This window comes from Aythya marila (assembly GCF_965140915.1).
Source record: "Aythya marila genome assembly, chromosome: 27".
Classification (NCBI taxonomy): Eukaryota; Metazoa; Chordata; class Aves; order Anseriformes; family Anatidae; genus Aythya; species Aythya marila.
In genome coordinates, this window is record NC_139068.1 from 1,374,578 (window position 1) to 1,392,619 (window position 18,042).

Sequence of the window (18,042 nt, forward strand, 5' to 3'; positions counted from 1 at the left end):
CAACGCTCTGAAGGTAATAGGGGTAATACAGCCTCACACGAAAGTGTGAGCTCCTTGTGCTACCACAGCTGTAAGACATCTGCTCCTCTCTGAGGTGAGCACAAAGCTCGTGCCAGAGCACAGCCCTGGCAGGTGACACAAGCTCCTGAAGTGAGGATGTGCGTGTGCATCGGCAGCTTTACCAAAAGTCAGCTTTCTGACGTCCATTCGGCAGCAACTATCTGGCACCTAACAATATCCAATGAGGGAACAGGTCCGTCTTTAACCAACACAAGTGGGACGGTTTTGATTCCTGTTTGCTCCCCACTTGCATAAGCAGAAATGGAAATTGATGCGCTTTGGACAGTCAGAATCCAGAACACAGATCCTTCGTGTTTTTAAACACAAAGAAGCTTGCAGAGGCAACAGCTCTTCGAGGGCAACACCTGAGTGCCTCAATAAAATCAGCAACAAAGCAAACTCCCTGCAGCATCTCTCCGCTGCTCTGCGATTTGCTTCCAGCTGAATATAGAATTTCACTCTTTTCGTTGGATCCCCATCCAAAGCAGTTACACCTGGATGGAAAATATGAACAGTGCTTGACCAAAGAGACGGAAATACCATGATTGAAATTTCAGCAGCAGCACAGGAACCAAGCAAAAAGCTAAAAATACTTCTCTAGGAAATATAGTAATAGTAATAACAGTAAATATACACATGCTAAAATAAGATCAAATCTGAAAACTAGACCGGGAGAGATCAAACACAGCACGACTCAGACAAATCCACCCAAGAGCCAAGTGCTCAGTCAAGTCCATTCATCTCTTTGGGCACATCAGCCACAAACTTACGCTTCCAACTACAGAATTCATGAAACCTAGCAGAAAAAGCACTGAAACTTCATCAGAGAGGCTTGAATGGTGACAACGCTGTGGCTGACTCTTACAAACCCCACAAAAAGAATGAGCAATTGGCCCAAGCGAGTCCCAGGGCAGGCCCCCCCTGGGTCTCGAGCCACACACACCCCACGGGCCCCTGGAGCACGGTCCCAGTGCCAGAACCACAGCGTGTGGGAACAGCAGCAACACCGAACCTCCACGGGGATCGGGGACACCAAAACCAAGGTGCTGAGAGAAGCCCAAATCAAGACAGGTCCATGGGGCTGCCCACCTTCCCCTCCAGCCCTGCTCTGAGATGCTGCCAGCGTCTTCTCCTTGTTCCCTACACCTGCCTCTGCTGGCCTAGAGCAGCAACAGCTCTGCTCTCGGCTGCTGGGCCCGCAGAGGTTTTGCTGTGCTGCTGGAAGGCTGCAGAGCAAGGGACCAGCTCCAGCCCGATGCTCCGCTACCTGCACAGCGTGGCTCTGGTGTTCCATGCACAGATGGAACAATTTCTGTCTTAGAAAGTGCAACTCGCTCCGCCGTTACCGTAAGGAGGAGGCTGCAGGCGGGTAACCAGAGCCGTACCCCTTCTTCGGAACAGCAGCGGAAAAGACGCGGGCTCGTCTTCTGCCCCTGCAGGAGGTAAATTACACAAGGCTGTAATTCTGCAGAATCTATCACATCTTAGCTGTTCAGCACAAAAAAAAAAACAAAAAAAACACTGATTAGGACGTTGAAGTGGTTTCGGTTTTACTCATGCAGACTTGGTAGTGCTAGAAGAAAGGAAGTTCACTACAGCCGGCGCGGAGCCTCTGGCTGGGGGAGCTCAAAGGACAGCAGCCAGAGCCCAGCGCCCGGCTCTGCATCTCCACGGGACACGCGCGGGCGCCCCGGCCAAGACGCTGCCGATGCCTTTCAAGCTCCCGCTCAGCACAAGCGCGGGATTCACTGGGGCACTTCACACCCCAGCCGCTCACTCCAACAAGTGGTCTCAGCCGGCGAGTCCCTCGCATGCGCTGGCTTTTGTGGCTCTGCCGGCGGGTATTTATTGAAACCAGACAATGCCTCCCCAGCATGGCGAGCTCCGGTTCGACACCAGACGCTAATTAAATCCGTGCTGCTGCTAGAAGGCAGAGCTGCAGAGGAAGCAGCTGCTTTCCCAAGTCTGCAGCAATTGGCCAGCAAAGAGCTGCTCACCAGCCCCGCACCCTGCACGCCCGCTCCCCACATCCACAGGGACTGGGGAAAGAGCAGATCCTGCTGCTTCTCCGAGCAGTCCCCTCCTGCCCAGCTCTCCCGCTGGTTTCGCTGTCACAAGCACACTCACCTTGAGATAGAGCCTGCCCCGGGGAGCCCCAGTGCCCAGCAACCCAGGGGGATCTGCCTCGGCCCAGCCCCGTGCTGCAGTCCCCAGCACTCACCTAGAGCCATGCCCGAGGTTTGCATTCAAGCCTGGTCATCCCCTCGCAAAATCAGCTCCCAGAACAGTCTGCACCCCAACCACCACGGTGCTTCTGTACCCTAGGCAGGGAGAAGCGCAAGGAGAGCCACTGCTGGAGCAGCTGCCAAGCACAGGCCTCTGAAGATGACTACAGAGCCAGGGCCTGAAACGTGCTCAAGGTGGGCAGTCCTATTCCATACGTCAGCCCCTGCTGCTGGACACAGATCTTTTTTAACCCCCTCTGCTTCACCTGCAGGGCAAAACCCACCCTGAAGGCTCTGCCACCCTTCCTGCTGCCTGGGCTCATGACACAGAAGACAAGTGCCCGCAGGCACAGGACGTGAGCTGCATAAGAGAGTCGGCCCCAGGAACGACCGTGCCCTCGCTGCCCTTTCCAGCAGCGCAGGAGTCACTTTTCTGCCATTTTGCTCTGATGGCAGGTTTGCGAGCAAGGCAAATTCCCCTTCCAGTGCCTTCCCGCCCACTCCTGGGGCTCGCAGCCTGCTTAGCAGTCACCAGGCAGCAGCAAAAAGAAGGTTTCTAGATAAATACACGGTTCTCACCCGGCAGCCTGGAACAACCGCTTCCATTTCACATCTCACGTCTGAGGCCAGAACACCTCCTCCTGTGCCACTGCAGCCTGAAATAAGGTTAAGACCATCTCTACCAGCACGCGGCTTCCCCAGCACTGTCCCCAAATACTCCCGTGTCCTCAAAAGCTAACACTTTTTTTTTTTTTTTTTGAATAAGAGCAATATCAAGCTCTGCTTGCCTTTCTCTTGACACGGCATCTTAGCGCGCATCAGGCAGCATGGACGGGAACAGATGTGAAAGCAAAGTTGCCGTCGGTTTCACAGGCAGCCAGACGAGAGGAAGGCTTTCCTCCCCTCCTCCTCCGCAGCCAGAGACGTGCCGCACCTTTGTGCTGCGGCAGCAGTGAGCTGCCCTGCCTCGTGCCAGGCAGCAGAGGCTGCAGTGCCTGCCCAGCACAAGGCAACGGCTGTGGGGCACACAAAGACTTCACCAGCGCACCCAGAGGCGTGGGCTTCGTGCTGCTGGCTGCTAAGAACTTTGGGTTCTCCCCTCGCTCCTCCAAACAGGCGGCTTTAAAGGCACACGTGTGCTGAAGCCTCAGCGTGAGGTCAGATGGATGCGCAGCAAACTCCTGAGGATCTCAGAGCCCCAGTCTGCTCTTGCCACCAAAGCAGGGCGAGGGGAGCACATCCCATGGCCCCAGCCCACTCTCCACATCATGCCCTTGGATCCTGCAGCCTCGGATCCCACACATGCTTCCTGCAGGCACTGAGGGATCAGCTAGAGCCAGGACGAGGGCTCCGCAGCTGTTCTCCAAAGGAGCAGGCATTTCCCAATCCCTTTCCTATCACAGAAGCCAATTCCTGGATGCGCACAGCTCCCTTCCCTTCCTTTCCTGCCCTAGGCCCAAGCTGGGTGCAGGCTCCAGCCCTCTCATCCACCTGGGGGAGATTTCTTCCTGGCAGGACTGAACACAGTGCAGGGAAGGGCCAGCAGGCTCCCAAACTTGGCACTTTCTCCTTCCCACAGCACGCAGACAGGCTCCCAGATAACCTCAGGAGCCCACAGGCAGAGGAGACTGGAAACTGCAGCCCTCTGACACTCACACCATGGGTGTCCCGCAGCACAGCGAGCTTGAGAACAGCTGGAGCAGGCTCAGGATCACTGAACAGCTCAGGGCATCTCCACTTGCTCCCAGCTTCCAGGGACCAGGAAACCACCATCCAGCAGCACACCGCTGAGATCGGGCCCTGGGAGCAAGCAGGGGAAGGGTGGGACAGTGCAGGGCAGTCAGGAGCCTGAGCAGCAGCAGCGAGCAGCAGCCTGCAGCTGACGTGCCAGGGCACAACCCCACTCCGCAGGTGATGCTCGCTTCTCCTCAAAGCCACCATCTCTGGAGGGCAGGACATCCCTGCTGCCCACGCTACATTTGAGCACCAAGCCTACAGTAGGCTTTCTTCATGTCTGTGACCCCAATTTCTCAAGTGGCCACACGTGAGAGAACCCCTCTGATGGTTCCCTCCACGCTGCCAGAACTGTCTGACCAGAGCCCAGCTCGCTGGGGAGCTGCAGACAATCCCAGGCTGGGACGCTGCTCTTTCCAAGCGTGCCCTTACCACCCCAAGCATGTACAAAGGCCCGGATCCATCGCACCACGTGGGACGCTCCATGGGACATCCTCTCCACCAGGCTGCCTTCCACAGCGTGCAGCTCCAGGGGCTGGGCACACAGCAGCTCCCCTCCCAGCTGAGCAGGGATCAGAGCAGCAGCATCGCCCCTTGGGTCTTCCCGGTGTTCCCAGACACAAGCTCCAGGGGTTTTCCAGATGGCTGACGCAGCCGTTCGATGTCCCTTGGCTCCTGCACTACTCCTTGCAGCAGGCAGCTTGAGGTACTTCGCTGGGGAAGTGTGGGTACAGAAGAGGGAACCGAGGCACGCAGCTGCTGGGTGTTGCACAGAAGCAGCAGCACAAGCGGGAGGAAAGCCGGGTCCTGAGCACTGCCGTGCCCCGTAACCTCGCCTGCACACGTGGCCCTGCCACAGGGACCTTCCCTGCATGGGACAGCCTTGGAAACTGGGGAGAAAACAGGCAGATTTTTTCCAAAAGCCTTCTCCAACATTTCTCAGAGGCACGGTGAACAGCAGGGCTCCCCGGCCGCTCACAGGACTGGGGAGCAAGCAGCGGCGATGAGAGCCAGGCAGCACCGGGGGAAGGATGGCCACAGCCCGCTGCGCCTGCTGCCTCCGCGATTCGGGATCGTTTCTCATCCCATGGGGCACGGGAGCACGCTGAGCCCTGCGGGGCCTGCAGCGGGAAGGGCTTTCCAGAGGGGTCACCCCCAGCCATGTTTCACCATGGCAAAAGGGATCCCCAAGGGTGGACGGGAAACGTACGGCCAGGCTCCATGCGCCAACTGCCAAAGGCTCAGGCACGGCAAGATGTGTGCCAGGAGGCTTCCTCGGCCCATCTGGGACCGTCACTCCGGTGTCGTGTGTATCGCTCCCAAACCCCCGCTGTCAGCAGGAGCTGGGGTGGCAGAAGCACTTTGAATGGTAAGGGTTTGGGATTTTTTCCCATAACCCACATCCTTTTGACAGAACCAGGTTAGGAAGCAGCTGCAGCGGCAGCTCTGGGGTGGCCTTTTGCAACACGAGGCAGGGACGAAGGGGTGCCCAGGCTCTTCCGTCACCAACGTGCAGCTAATTGCAACTTCCCCAGCTCCCCTGAAGTCACACAGAAGGAGGGGATGGCACAGGCAATGGAACTGGAGGCAGGGTACAGGGGGTGTCGCTCACCGGTGACAAGGCTGCTTCCATCCCTGGGCTGCAGAGCTGCAGCTCTGTCGGGCGGAGCTGTCCCACATTCGAGCAGGAGCCGCTTCTCCCTCTGCGCTCTTCCTCGGGCCGCTCGAAGCCCCACACGTTTCCTCCCCAATTACTGCCAAGCCTTAAGAGCCAGGAGGGGAAGGAGGAGGGTGGAAGGGAAAGCGTCGGGGGTGGTTTCACAGGGAAACCTCTCCCCTGAGCTGTCGAGCTCCCTGCGCTGGGATGCCAGCAGCGCTTCCTCACTGGAAACGAGCCACCCTGCCTTACGTGTGCTGCTCCCAGCTCTCCACCCCTATGGGGACAGCCACCCCGGGCCACAAACAGGGCCCAGAGCCCAGGCCAGAGGCAGAAGGAGCAGCAAGGAGGAGCAGTTCAATTCACCTGTACTGCAAAGTACCGGGGGCAGCGGGGTGCGCAGTGGCACAATACCCCCAGCTCACACAGCAGAGTCGGCAGCGTCTGCAGAGGAGCAGTGCAGGAGGCATTTATCTCCCCACCCCCTCTGGTACAAGCCCAAGCAGCTCAGTGCATTGCACATTTTTCCTTGCAACCTCTCTCTGAGGTACACAAGTGACCTGCTTATTTCACAGATGGGGAAGGGAAGCAGTGCGAAACTCTGACGCGTTGCTGATCTCGCCGAGGAAAAGGGGGCAGCGAAGGATGATCCCCAACCTTCACCGCATCGCCCTCAGTCCCAGACAGACACCCCCGGCTGCTGCCTCGCAGGGAGGGATAAGCAGAGGGGTCAGAGACCCGCACCCCATTCCTGGACGTGCCGCAGATGGTTCAGCATCTTTTCACTCCTCCATCCCGCAGTTTCTCACCCAGGGAACTGGATTCACAACCCCGTACTGAGCGCCGTGACAGCTCCGTGGATGAAGGCCCCACTGTGGTTTGCCACCAACCTCCACATCAGAAGGGCATGTTCCAAAGGCTGCTTCTCACCTTCCCTCCCTCCCCATCTGTGAGCGTTTTACGAGATCCCAAGGCCAGGGCTGAAGCAGGAACACCACCCGGGTGGCTACAGCCAGGAAGGTGCTCACAGAGCCGCTGCTGGCAGGGAGACAAACCGCTCCGTGAGGAGACTGCCCAAGGGCTTCAGCCAAAACCCACCCGTCCCTCCAGCAGGTACAGCTGGTGCAAGCTTGCTGGTTGCTCCCTTTGCCTTCCCTGCTCACAATTTGCTTCTCTGGACCCTAATAAAGGGCTTAATTCGTAACGTCAGAGGATCACCTGCAAGCAGCAGCAGACAGGACGCCCCCAGGACCACCCAGTCCATCCTGCTGCCCTCAGCACTGTTTGTGTGCACAGCCCGAGTCTTCGCCCTCCGTTCTGGGCTCACACTTCCCTGACTTGTCCCAGACACCCCAGCCAACACACGCTCGCCCTTCTCCAGAGCACACCTCCCAAAAAAGGGAAACCCAAACCTGAAACCCCAACCTTTTCTTCTCTTTCCGTGAGTCCATTACTCAGGTTTCTTGCTCCTGTCACCTCTTCCAGCCCCCGCAAAGTGCACTCAGCTCCCCTGGCCTCTCCATTCATCATGCAGCCAATCTGTGGCCCCAAACCCACCCACACTTTACAGAAGAAGAACGAGATGTCCCAGAGCAGCACAGTGCTGCTGGGTGCCCACCTGCGGTCAGCTTTACAGCACGCTCAGCGGGGCTTGCTTGCCCTGCATGGGACCACGAGCCCCTCCAAAACCTTTTACACCTGGTCTGCACCACCCGAGGGGCTCCAGGCTGCTGCAGCCACTTGGGCTGCCCGGACACAGCTCAGTTACCACCAGACGCTATCAGGTGCTTGCAGAGCATGCAAAACGAGGGAAAAAGTCAGTTTGCCACCTTCCTGTAGAGTCACCCGATCCCCACTCCCCTCCCAACACCAGCACCCTGCCGGCTTCCAGGCTGGACAGGGCTCAGATTCACTCTGACAAGAACATTTGCCTCCCCAGTGACAAAGCCATCAGGAAAAGCTGAAGCCACACTCAGAGCTGCCCCAGCTGGACTCTGCTCTCTGGATCGCAGCTTCAGGTGGTGATTCAGGGCTGCCCGCAGGTCCTTTGCTCCATGGGAAGGAGGAAGTTCCCAACTGGGCAAAGCCCTCCTGGCTAACACCGTGCGCCTTTGATTTTGCTTCAGGAGTAAACGCACTCTTCTTTATCTATGCAAAGCTCCACTACAGCAGTCAGGGATGGCCAAAGGAACAACCATGAGCAGTGAACGTGCAGCTGGGGCAGAGACTCGCCGTGCCCCTGAAGGCCAGACTTCACGCCCAGCCCCAGCACCACTCAGCCTGCCTGCAGAAGCACCTGAGCCATGGCAAGGTGGGAGAAGAGCCGCAGGTTCCTCCCCGCCCCCGCTTCCTCACGGTGAATCCACGCTTTCCTTCGTGTGCAGGCCAGCACCGCCCCGCCTGATCCTGACGTACATCCCCGGCACCCAGCGCATCTCTGCAGAGCTGCTCTCTGCCCAGAAACGGGGAAAAACCGCACACAGACGAGAGGCAGCGAGCGCCCTTACAGCCTTACCGGAGCCGTGCACTCGTGGCGCGCTGCGAGAGGGATCACAGCGAGGTGAGTGAGGGCAGAAGCCACAAGCACCTCATCGAGCGGGTCCAGGGCACAGGAAGTCCTGCTATGAGCAGGATCCGCTGCAGAGGGTTTCACAGCTGCCAAAGACTACGGCAGAAGCAGCAGAGCGTTTCTTTTCTGCTCAGATTCTTCTATCAGGAAGTTTACGCACGCTTCAGCCTGGCTGCCCACGCCGCCGGACGCTGCCCCGTTGGAAGGCAGCTCCGAATGCTCGCCTTGAAATCCCCCGGCAGCGTGAGCGGGGCCGTGCACGCAGACACACCCAGCGCCGCGTGCCCGAGCACACAAACATTTCCTCCCCGCTGCTCCTGCGCCGCAGCTCAGCCAGGGCCGCCCCGTACCTGCCCGGCCGGGCTGCGGGGAAGGCGGGCGGTTTTACAGACCTGTGAGCGCGGAGACGTGAGCACATTTCCTGTCGGCCCCCTGCCCCCCTCGAGCCGCCGCAGCGGATGTTCTTCTCTCCAACTTCTTCCTCAAGGCAAATATTTAGAGTCTAGCAGGCATTCCTCATCGCAGGAGCAAGTTAAACATTGGCCCGAAAACAACAGCAAGTGCCTTTAAATGCTTCTGGCTGGAGAAGCGTCGCTCTGGACTTTGGTTTCTGGCTCTGAACAGAAAGAGGAGCAAAGCACCAAGCGCTGCACTCCTGTCCCAGGAGCAGGCGGAATTGGGGCTGTCCCCACCATGGCCACAGCAGGAACTGTGCCCTGCTTGTGCACTAGCACGCTTCAGGTGTCTGCTCTCCGAGCCCGCTGCAGCGCGTCCTCACGCCACGCACACGTTGTTTTGAGACGGAGAGAGCCGAGGAACCTGCTGGGAGCTGCGGGTGCCGCCCGGACTGCAGCCAGCCGTTCACATGCGCTGGTTCCCCTGCTCGGCCTGTGCTGCCTCTTCTCAAAGGCTGCCACCTTCCAGCCCGCTGCTGCAGGAGGTGCTCCGGGCTGAGACCACACAGCGCAGCTCAGCTCCCTGCCAGATGCACAGGCTCTTGCAGGAAAACCCCTCAGCCTAAGTCAGTGAGATGGCAGGAGCAGACGGGACTGCCGAGCCAGCCTCACCTCTCCCACAGCAGCCCCACGATGCCCGGTCAAAATTGTGGCCAATTCCTCAAGAGAAAGCTGTCGCTGGAGACATTTACTGGCACACAGCTCAGGCGTGCCCGGACAGCGTGCTGCAGAACATCTCGTGTCCTACAGCTCGCCGCACCGATGTTAGCGGGATATCCGAGCTCCTTTCGCTCTCCTGAACTCGGTGCCTGCAAGGGGTACCCGGCTCTGCTGCCCCACTGCAGGCAGATGGACGGGGAGGGAACTGCTCCTGTGGCACCCCTCGGCATGGCCCCGCCACGCACCCAGCCGCACGGAGCCGTGGAGGTTGGCTGGGCTGGAATTCGTCTCCCCGTGCCCAGACACCTCCTGCAGCACTGCAGGAACCTGCTGCGGGCTCCTCTCCCCAGATCCCCAGACCAGGCAGACACCCCCATGGGAACAGCACGCGATTCCAACCAAACCACCTGCAGGTTACCCTGGAGGAAGCAGTGACCCTGCAGCCCTCTGAGCACTTGCTTTTCCTTCCCCAGCCACGGAAACCCATGGAGCAATCAGCCCCGGCGATCAGGTTTGTGCAGCAATCGCCACGGCCCATGGCAGGGATGAGCCCATACCTGTCAGCACCGCTGACCCTGCGCCCACCAGAGGCGAGCGCTGCTCAGCTGCAGCCTCCTCCAGCAGGCAAAACGTGCCTGCAGCACCAGCGCTTGCTCTGAGCAGCACCCTCGATGTTCTCTGTGCTGGGCAACACAAAAACAAGGCTTTGAGTAAAAACCAAAGAGAAGGGCAGTGAACGTGGCCGGACCGGGGGTGCTCCAGGCAAGCACTCCACGCGGAAGGTACCGGAAAGCACCTTCCTCCCCTGCACCAAGAGCACAAACTTCGTCACTTCCAACAGTCCACAAGAAAAAAAGGAGAAGAAAAAGGAGAAGAAAAAGGTTCTTTTGCACTGTTGTTTATACCTCGCGCTACCCCAAAAGCCAACAGCAGTGACATCTCCTACCTGGAGCCGCCAGGCGCTGGGAGCACAGAGCCGTGAGCAGCACGGAGCCATTTCGCTGCCTTCTGCTTTCAGGTTGCACGGCCGCAGCCACCGGCGCCCAGCAGCCAGCCCCTCACCCTGCCCAGCGCGCTGGGGGCACGGCCGCTGCTCCCGGCACCTTCCAGCCCCGGTGCTCGCAGGGCCCCCTCAGGCCCCGGTCCCCGTGCGCAGGGGCTGCGCAGCTCCTCCAGAAGGAAGCGTCACAGAACCCGAGGCCAAGCCCAACGTTAACCTCTGTTAATGAACTTAACATCCCCCTCAGGAGGGCAGAGCCTGCACATCGCCTGCCAAGCATCTCATTTGCCATTTGGCAAGTAAAAGCCAGGCCTCCCTCACGAAGCATTGCATAACATTAAATAACAAAGGGCTGCAGAACACTCTCTGGTTAGGAGCTGGGTAAAAATGAATGACAAAAAAAAATACTGCTCCTTTCCTCCAGCCTCACAGCCTCTCTCGTGGCCCGGGAGGCCAAGGAGAGCCCAACAAACTCTCCTCTCCATGGGCCATGAAAGCAAGCACGCGCATCTCAGTCTGTGCAGCATTTTCAAAGGCCCTGCAAAGTTTTGCCTCTGAGTTGCAGCTTCCCTGAAGAACCATCTCCTAAATCACAAGGCGTGGGATCACCTCGATGCTTCTCGAGCTCACTGCTCTGCTGCAACGCTGCCACTGCAGCCAACGGAAGACAGACAGACGTGTGGTTTTCCACGGGCTGCCTTTCCCCCAGCTCTCGCTGCACCACTTTTCATCCCCAGCACAGCAGCACCCTCAGAACCCGCGAGGGAGTGAGGGGGGAAAATCCCAGCTCGGAACAGCTCGGGGTGGAGGCGAGCCTTGGAAGGGCTGGCCCAGGTTTCACCCCAGCTGCCAAAGCTGCCCAGCAGCTGGCAGGAGGAACCCTGGACCACCTCAGCCAGCTGGGTGCTGGGCTCCACAGTGTTTTGTTTTTTGTTTTTTTTTTTTAAAACCACTTCCTAGGAGCAATGCAGCACTGAAACAGCCTGGGGGCTGTGCAACAGGAGGTACTGCAGCCAGAGCAGGGATTCTGGAGAATCCCCCAGGAGATGGAGGGCAGCCAGTGGGGACCTGGGAGCCAGGAGGGGAGCCCAAATGCTTGGTGTTGGGCTGCTCCAGCAGAAAGTCACCTTTTACTTTCCCCACAACCGAGCCCTGCTGCTTCTCAGCAGCGACGGTCCTACTGGAGATGCTGCCTGCCAGTAGGAAGTACAAACATCCATTCCAATAAAAACCAAAACTATTTATAAGCACACAGCTTTTCTAGCGGGAAGAGAACTTCTTCTCCGGCAGAACTCCAGAACCAAGGCAACTCCTTCCCCTTCGTCCCCTCCCAGGGCACCAGGCACAGCAGGACCAAGCAGCCCCAGCGGCTCCTCGCTACACCCACAGAGCTGAGGGCAGAGCTGCTCCCCGAAAAGAGCACCCGGAGGAAGCTCCTCGTCAGCACGAGTCCCCTGCCCCTCAGCAGCACCACGAGGGAAGGGGGGGTAACTCCAGAGGCAGCTGGAAAGGACGGGGGCAGCGCGAGGCACTGCAGGGTGCTGAGCACGCTGCTGGGAGAGAAGGGATGCCTCTCCTCTCCTCCCCAGCCCCGAGGGCTGCCCCTCTCTTTCCTCCAGACTTCCAGCAGGAGGTGCCGCTGGCCGAGGCTTCCCTGCGACCCCAGACACCTCTGGGTGCCTGCGGGGCTGCAGGTCCCCTGCTGCTCCCTTCCCTGGCTCACACACCCCAGGGCCAGTCCCTGCGGCTGCTCGGATGCCCTCAGACTGATGGGGGGGCGCAGCCAAGCACCGCTGCTCCCAGCACATGGCTTCTCCTCGCCAGGGGAGCTAGAAAAGCCACGGGGGGGAAGAGAAGGCAATCAGGCCCGAGGCCAGTAAACATGTTTATTGGCAGTGGCTCTCTCGGATATCATCTCTTCCAGCCCAGTGGGGCTGGAGGGGGTGGGGGGAAAATCCTGACTGTCCATAAGCGCAGCCCTCCTGTCGTTCCCATTGATCCGCTGAGTCACTCCCGTATTAGCAGTTTTGACAACACTCGGGCTGCACAGGAGCTCAGAAGCAGAATACAAAGCAAGAGGCGATGCGAAGCCTCTCGCCGTACCGGCGGCGGCACGGAGAAGCACTCGCAGGGCACAATTCGGAAACCTGCTGAACTGCCAGCGCCAACTTCCTCCTCCCCGCTCGCTCCAAGGAGAGCTGCAACAAGAAACCCAAACACGAGCCACGCTGCCAGGGCAGCAACACCGAGCTCCATCCAGTGCCTCCCAAGAAGCTGCTGCTGCACAGGAGAGCCTTCTCCCCTGCAAGCTGCTACCCGCTGCACCCCGGCCACGTCCGTGCAGGCGCGGGGCGGCAGCTGGTTTTGCAGAGAAACCACTGAAGGGATTCCTGAGCCCTTGCAGGTTGTGCACTGGTGACCAGGAGGGCAAATCCCTGGGCAGACCAGCACACGAGGGCGGCAGTCCCTACGAGCTGGCGAGACGATGCCCCAGCACCTGTGCCACCACGGACCCGAGGGAGCCGCGTTTGGGGCAGAGCATCCTCGCCCACACCACAACACTGCAACCCGCCTGGAGGCCCAAAGGTACCAAGCGGCGAGAAAATCACCACGGAACACCGCTCCTCTCTGCGACACCCCAAATTCAACCAAAACCAAACAAAGCTTTGGCAAGTGACAGCGGCCAAGCCTGCCCCACCACGCGGGAGGCCTCTCCACACGATCCCCACGGAGGCCTCCTGCCCTAATTCACAGCGATTCTTTGTCAGACGCACTGGCAAACACCAAACGTCTCCTCCACGCTGTTACATAAGGCCTGATTTTTAAACCTGGCAGCGGTGAGGTGGGGGCACGCCGACAGGACAGCCCAGGTGAACTTCCACACACCTCAGAACGTATTCCCAGATACCCAACCACTTGTTGTACGGCAGGAAAACAAATGGATTAGTCAACGAGGCAACTTCCCAGCCAGCAGGCAGTTTGTACAGAACGTGGCCGGGGTCCCGGTTACCTCCACCTTGTTTAAAACGAGCTGATTTCACAGCAGCTTGAAAGAGCTTTAACAAACTTCATTTTTAACTTCAGAAACACACTTAACGCGGCTGATCCCCATACTGCTCAGACCGCAACCATGCCTCCTTAGCAAAGGCTCGTTCCCCAACAACCCCCAGACACCTCCTTATTGCCCTCTCGGCCCGAGGAGCCCCTCAGTTCCCTCTGCCAGCCACCAGCCAGGAGCCGCAGGCCTCTGGTGGCAGCTCCCTGCTTGCCAGGCTGGCAGGGGAGAGCTGCTCCCTGGCTGCAAACCTCCCCCGGGTGCTGTAGGCACAGCCCGAGTCAGCTCGGCTGTGGCGGGGCAGAAGGAGGGCAGGTTATTTTCCCTGTTTCTCACATCCCTCCGCACCCGCTTCGCCAAAGGAAAGGAGCTATTTTAAATACCAGCCTCGGCACAGGCCCTTCCCCAAATAAACACCTCCCAGCCCCTCCGGAGGGAGGGAAGCCACATACAAAGGAGCCAACATCCTGCGAGGCCCCGGCTGCGGGGCAGGGGCACAGGGACACACCCGGGGGTGCCCCGCTACCGGCCCCAGCCCCACACGGCGCTGATTTGGGGAGGGGGGGAGGACAGACGGACAGACAGACAGGCAGGCGGATGGACACACGACGCCGGGGGACACCCAGGCCCCTTCCCCACAGCTCCAACGGAGGCGGCGCGGGGAGGAACCGCAGCGAGGCGGCCCCGGGCCCTCGGAGCTCCCCGGGCCCCTCAGGACCCCCCCGGGCCCCTCAGAGCCCCCCGGGCCCCCGCGAATCCCCGTCAGCCCCCCCCGAGTCCCTCCTCCCGACCCCCTGAGCCCCCCCTCATTCCCTCGCAGCCCCCTAAGAGTCCCCCTTACCCCTCCCCAGCCCCCCTTTAACCCCCTTAAGCCCCCCTCAGCCCCTCCTCACCCCCCTGGGTCGCCCTCCCCGTCCCCCTCAGCGCCCCTCAGCGCCCCGCTCCCACCCGGGCCGTGCCGCAGCCCCGGGGCAGCCCCGGCCCGGCCCCGGCGCCCCTCGGCGGCCGTTACCTCGGCGGCTCCCTCAGCGCCGGGCCCCGCAGCCGCTGCCCCGCGGCCGCCTCCCCATGGCGGCGCCCCCGGCCCGGCCCTGCCCGGCTCCCCTCACGCCGCCTCTCGCCTCCCTCAGCAGCGCCCAGCCAGCCACACGGCTACGCCGCCGGCGTAGGCTCCGCACGCACCCATGCGCCCCCCGCCAGGCCGCCGGCGCAAACGCCTTTCGTGAATACCAAACTCCGGAGCGGGGAGGCCCGGCGCAGCTCGGCGCACGCGCAGCGGCAGAGAGGTTGGGGAGCGCTGCTGCGTTGGCGTAAAGCGCGGTCGAGAATAGGGAGGCTTTGCGGAGAGCACCGGCCGCTTTACAGCGGTTCGCGGCGCTTTGCGGCAGCGCCGCGCCGGGCGGCTCCCGGCGGGGCTTCCCTTTAACCCCTTGTTGCCCACGGCGCTGCGTGAGGGGCGCGGCCCCCTGTAGGGCACAGGCCCCGCTGTAGGGGACGCGCCCCTGCTGCCCATAAACCCTCTGTGGCACCGTCAGCTATAGGGTATAGCCACCAGGGAGATAGGTGCATATAGGCATAGATATAGGTATAAACAGATATCAAGGTGCAGGGCACAGCTGTAGGGGATGGCCCCAGTTCAGGGACCCACAGGAACAGGGAGATAAATACAGACATATATGGGATATGTACACATATACATACATGTACCAGGGAGATATATACATATACACACACACACACATATATATACCTCAACCAAAGTGTCGTGCACAGCTGTAGGGGATGGCCGTGCTTTGGGGATGCACAGGGACAGGCGGCGGCTCAGCCCCGCTGCCTCCCCCCCCAGCTCGTCACTTTGCTCCGTTTTGGGTTTATTCAAATAATTCAGCCCCAGGACACCGCTCCTGCGGCCAGAGCCGCTGCCTCCCCACAAAGCGCAGCCGCCATCCCTGCTGGAACCTCTGAGAGAGCCCCTGGTGCTGAGGGGGAGCAGGTTCCCCGCGGGGTCCTGCTGCTCTCATCGGTGTCACGGCGCGGGGCAGCCTCACCCCCAAACACTTGGCGAAGGAACTGGGGCGGTCTGGGGAGAACCCGGTCCTCAGGCTCCACCGTCACCCCAAAGGCCCACCTCAGCAGCCCCAGTGGCTTGAATCAATTCTCTCCCAGCTGTATGGGAGCGCTCCTGCCAATGAACCCTCCTCCTGCCTCGCACCACTCCTTTGAAGTATTTTTTTCCCTGCATGCGTTTGGTTCTAGAAGAACGGTGACATCAGAGAATTAGGACCAGGGAACAAGCTACACCACGAGCCAGGCAGGGATCCTGCCACCCCTGGGCCCTGCCCTTTGGCAGCTCCGTCCCCAGTGCGGGGATTCCGGCTGTCGCAGGAGGGTGCAGAAGGGCACAGAAGGGCCGTTATCTGTGCCCCAGCAGCAGAGCCACCCTCCCCTTTTCCCTTTGCACCATCCCAGACCGCTGCATCCCCCTTTTTCCCCCTCTGTGTCCCTTTTGGTGACACTGTGCAAGCCCGTGGCAGTCACACACAGCTCTGCCCAGCATGGCCCTGCTTCAGCTCGTCACCCCGCAGCAGTGCTGATGGGCCCTGGCACTGCTCAGCGCACAGTGCGTGTGTCGAGAGCAGCCTGGGCTCAGCCCCGAGGCAGGAGCTGAGCATGGGGTGATGCTGACGGGTTCCCAGCCTGCTATGGCCCTGGCCTGTGATCCTACAGTGTCTGGGGGCTTTTAATACTGCATCCCTCTGTGCTGGGGGTGGGAGGGAAAGGGGGAAAAAGGTGATTTCCAGCACTTTGAGACTACAGGAGTTGTCCAGACATTTGGCTCGATAATTTATCCATCCTCTGGAGCAGGAAACAAGAAAGTAAATAGTTCTGATTTTATTCAAAGTTGGATCTCCAGCATGCCATAACTTGGCAGGAAATACACAGTGTGCCAGGCGTGGTCTGCAGAGACCTCTACAACTCATGCTATGGAACCGGCTCAGCACAGCGAGTTAGTGAGAAAAGCCAGGGAATTTCTGTTGGGAAAGGATCCAGCTCTGAACCCTGCCCTCCTCCCCAGGGCATGAGTTAATTAGGGCTAATTCACAAGCAGGCAGCACAAAAAAAAGCACTGCTGTAACTCATACAGAGGAAAAAGCTGCTCGGAGCAGGCGATGTAGTGTTTCTCCCGAAGCATTTGCATTCAGGGTCCAGGAAATGGCACCAAAGTGATAGAAATCCATTAAGGATCAGCCAAAAAAAAAAAAAAAAAGACCTAGGCCATTCACAGCATCCCATCCCACACAACCACAGGGCTCCAGCTGGAGGAGCAGGAGTGCAAAGGGAAGAGCCCCCACCCCAATGCAGGGGTCTGTGGGACATTTGGGGAGCTCTTTTTGTGCACCCAAGCTCAGTGGTGCAGCCACTGCCCCATCCCCACTGAACCTTGCCCCCTGCTCCTGCCAAGCCCCTGAGCTCCAGCTCTCGTCCAAGATGTGCGGCAGAGGAAAACCCAAGCACCAGGGACCTGCCCCACTCGTGGCAGCAGCAGGAGGTCAAATCTGCACCTCCTGCAAAGATTTTGAGGGCTTGGAGCAAGAATCTGAGTAAGAGCTGTTTCATCCTCATACGCACCATGTGATGGACACAGCAGCAAGCAGCTGTTGGAAATCCCTGATTTCACACTTCCATAACACAGCCAGGAGTGGAGAGGCGGACATTCAGGGTGCAGACAACCAGCAGACCCCCAAATGCTATTTAATACCTAAACCAGTGCCTGGGGCTTTCCATCTGCCCCTGCTGCCTTGCTGAATCGTGCTCAGGCCAATACAACAAAGCTGCCATCAACTTTCTGAGAGCCCAGCACAGCCTGGCTGTGGGCAGAGCAGGTGGTATTTGCAGGAGGTGATGCCTGCCCGTCCCGTGCATGCTTGGAGCAAAACAGCTCTGGGAAAAGGTGCTGCTGTTACATTTTTGTGAACATGAGGACTACACCGTCTCCTGCCAGCGAAGGTGAGATACTAATGGCTGCAGAGGGGGTACAAGGCTTTGGAGATGAAGAAAACATTTAGATTAGCAGATACGTGATCAAGCAGCTGAGATGAAAACAACTCTCCTAGGGTTACAAATCCGCTATGGAGCAGAGCTGGGGTATGAAGCCAGGATAGCATAATTTGGGGCAGTAAATCCAGCTGCACACTAAATAGAGCGATGCAACTCACCTTTGCTGTCAGACAGCCTGTTTGCCCCAGGGATGACGGGATCTTTCCAGGCAGCAAACCAGACAAGGCAGAGGCCAGCACTGCAAAAGGCCAACGTGAACGTGTGCTGCTAAGGAGAGGCCAGGAAGGAGGGTTCAACCCCGGCGCACCCCATCACCTGCACTTCTCCATAGCTAGGAAATGAGAATAATGGTAAACTCGGTGTAAAACGCTCGTCAGGCATCTGCAAGAACACAAACTACAGCACGCCAACTCTTGTGGTGGTCCCAAGCACGAGGGTAAGCCTCATCCATAAACGTGCTGTTCTTTTAAGGGGAAAAAAAAAGTGGTGGGAGACTGGAAGAAAACAGAGATTTCGCCATTTCCCTCTGCCAGATAACTCTGGTTACCTAGGAACAGACACACTTCTC

General features: G+C 59.2%; 1 protein-coding gene across 4 annotated transcripts in view; it reads right to left on the reverse strand.

The window, feature by feature from the left end:
* CSNK1G2 (casein kinase 1 gamma 2) overlaps positions 1-14,723 on the reverse strand; it is a 37,376-nt gene extending 22,653 nt beyond the window's left edge. The window contains exon 1 of one of the 4 annotated variants that reach the window (XM_082780288.1): positions 14,646-14,723. The gene's annotated coding sequence lies outside the window, so the exon portion shown is untranslated. Of the gene's footprint in view, positions 1-8,191; positions 8,476-14,427; positions 14,562-14,597 lie in introns of those variants that run through there. The other 3 variants (XM_082780286.1, XM_082780285.1, XM_082780287.1) reach the window with 3 other exon arrangements.
* Positions 14,724-18,042: the final 3,319 nt, after the last annotated feature.